The following is a 3314-nucleotide window of genomic DNA, read 5'->3' as shown; positions in this document are numbered from 1 at the left end:
AGCTAGAAGCAACAAAACTTTGTACCAACTTAGAGAAGAATAAAGTTGAGTTAAAATTAACCCTAGAAGTAACAGAAAATAACAGTGGATTTAACAAGATTGATATTTATTCAATGTTTCTTCTTTGTTTAAATAAGAGAAATCTAGAAGTAACTCTAAGTTTTGTATGGTACCATATTTTAAGTCATAGAAATCTAGCAACTTTCATTCTGCTCTACTACTCTTGACTAATAGATACCATTTTCAAGGTCAAAAATAGCTGCTGAAATTCTGGTGATGGTTTTTGTGATGACCAGAAGGAAAGTGAAAAGGATAAAAGTGAGGCCCATACCAGTTGTTCATCCTCTTTCAAAGGGCAAATTCATAAAGGTACACTCAGCAACCTTTCCTTATATAATATTGGCTTAACACCTGTAAGAAAGTTTGATGTGTTGATATTAACTATGTGGAATATAAATCAAAAGTCTGTTACTGAGATATGGGTGAATACTTAGATACTTGGATAGAAAACTGAAAGTCATCTTTATCACCTGAATTGAAGAATGATATTTTGGAGACGTGTAAATACTTGGGGAAGAAACAATTTTAAGTAAGATTTTATAAAGTATTGACTTTAAAGATGAACGAATGAATGAATGAACAAATGAGTGACGAATTAGAATTGAGATGTATGTTTATGAAGCAACTGAAAAAGAAGTGATGTTGATCTATGTAGTGAGCAAGTAATAAAGCGAATTAGAAGCATTTAATTAATAAAACTAGATTAGTCAATTCTATGAACTTCTTAACTCAGTTTAAAACTGCAGCATTTTATTAATATCATATATAAATTATACAACTAGACATTTTTAATAATATGTTTTTAATATATAAACACACATATTGACATATACAAATAAACACATCTAAGACATATGTATTAGATACATTATATACCTGTAATTAACCCAAATGTTGATTAGATTAAATTTAAAAAAAATTAAATTTTGGAGCCTGTCAAAAACCATTTTGCAGATGTAATTAGGCATTTATTTGACTGCCTTGATATTTTATATCAAAAATTAATTAAAAAAACTTGCATTATATAACCTGGAGTTTGTTTTTGAGGAATATAATATTTACCAAGATATTTTATTAAGATGCTTCACTCAAGTATTTGCAACATAAAAGAGAGCTGTATGTTTGTATTATAGGAACTACGAATATCTTCTATTTTGTGGGTCTTCTCTTCACTCTGATGATTGTGTCCTTTGATGCACATTTTAAATTTTGATGAAAGCCAATCTATTTTTTTCTCTTGCTGCCAGTGCTTTTAGTGTCATATACAAGAAATCATTGCCACATCCAATGTCATTAAGATTTCCCCTATGTTTCCTTCTAGGAGATTTAAAGATTTAACCCTTACACTACGGTTTTTAATATATTAGGCATTTATTTTTGTATATGATGTCTGGTAAGAGTCCAACTTAATTCCTTTACATGTAGATATTCAGTTTTCTCAATACCATTTGTCGAAGACTATACTTTCCTCATCCAATAATATTGACATCCTTATTGAAAATCATTTGTTGATATATGTGAGGATTTATTTCTGGGCTCTCTATTGGTCTTTATGTTTGTCTTTATGCCAGTGTACACTGTTTTGATTATTATAGCTCTGCAATAAGTTTTAAAAATAGGAAGTGTGAGACTGCCATCTTTTTTTTTTTTTTTTTGCATGATTTTTTTGGTTATCCAAAGCCCCTTGAGATTCCATATGAATTTTAGGATTGATTTTTCTATTTTTTCAAAATAAATCATTAGGATTTTAATAAAAATTGTGTTAGAGCTGTAGATCACTTTGGGTGTTATTAACATTAACAATATTGTCTTCTAATTTACGAACATGGGATAGCTTTCTATTTATTGGTGTCTTCTTTATTTTTTTTATGTTTTATTTTTTTAAGCCTACAGCACCTGATATTCCTAGGTGGTCTCCCATCCAAATAATAACCAGGCCCGCCCCTGCTTAGCTTCTGAGATCGGATGAGATCGGGCATGTTCAGGGTGGCATGGTCGTAGATTAGTGTCTTCTTTAATTTCTTTCAGCAATGTTTGTAATTTTCAGTGTGCAGATCTTTGCCTTCTTGCTTAACTTTATTCCTAAGTATTTTATTTTTTTGATGCAATTGTGAATTAAGTTGTAAAACATATTTTTAAGAATAATTACTACAAACATTATTGAAGACCCTCATATTTTTTTCTTCTTCCCAGTTCTTTGGTCCTTCTCTTTCTCCAGAATCCATACTTATCGTGAAATGGTATTTGTATTCTTAAAATTCAACAGTATTAATTTACGTTAATAATATACCTTCGATTTTGATATTTACTTGTTAAAACCCAACATTACACTTTCTAGATTTAGTCATGCTGATCCAAATAGATCGTGTTCATTATTTAGTCACTATAATAAGTTTAGCATGTGACATATAATATATGTATTCATTTTCTTACTATTATTTAAATTGTTCTAATTTTTTTCACTCTTATAAACTGACTGAGTACTTACTGTGTGCCTGCCCTTTTCTTAATATTTGTAATGGGTTGAATAGCCCCCTCCCACTAAATTCATGTTCACCAGGAATCTCAGTGAACTTACTTGGAAATAGAGTATTTGCAGATGTAATTAAGCTAAGGGTCTTGAAATGAGATTATCCTAGATTTAGGGTAAGCCTTAAATCTAAGGATTAGTATCCTAATAAGAAAAAGAGAGGATACAGAGGGACACAGAGAAGCATGCCATATGAAGACAGAGGCGAAAATTGTGGATGTGTCTACCTGCCAAAGAAAGCCAAGAATTGCTGGGAACCACCAGAACCTAAGAGAAAGATATGGAAAAGATTCTCCTTTATAAACTTTGGAAGAAACCAATCCTACAGAAATCTTGATTTTGAACTTTTGGCCTCCATAATTGTAAAAAACATATATTTCTGTTGTTTTTAGATACCATATTTATAATAATTTGTTACAGCAGCCCTAGAAAGTGAATATACTGCAAGCATTAACTTATTCCTATAACAATTCTATGAATTAGCTACTACTCTTACTCAATCTTATAAATGAGAAAACTGAGGCTACAGGATATTAAATAATTTACCAAAAGTCAAACTGCCAGAAGATGATAGAGACAGATGGTAACACTGCAAATCATTAGAAACATGTTACACTGCCTCCTAATCTGGACTAATTTAGAAATTATATACAATCAAATGCATATACCTAGCCTGATTTTATAGCAGTGTCTATCAAGAATGATTGCTAAATTCTTACTTTTG

General features: G+C 30.5%; 1 pseudogene; it reads right to left on the bottom strand.

The window, feature by feature from the left end:
- Nucleotides 1–1944: 1944 nt before the first annotated feature.
- On the bottom strand, nucleotides 1945–2063 carry LOC111743359 (annotated as a pseudogene).
- Nucleotides 2064–3314: the final 1251 nt, after the last annotated feature.

This window comes from Pteropus vampyrus, unplaced genomic scaffold, assembly GCF_000151845.1.
Source record: "Pteropus vampyrus isolate Shadow unplaced genomic scaffold, Pvam_2.0 Scaffold4, whole genome shotgun sequence".
Lineage (NCBI taxonomy): Eukaryota > Metazoa > Chordata > Mammalia > Chiroptera > Pteropodidae > Pteropus > Pteropus vampyrus.
This window is presented reverse-complemented; position numbering and strand designations above follow the sequence as displayed.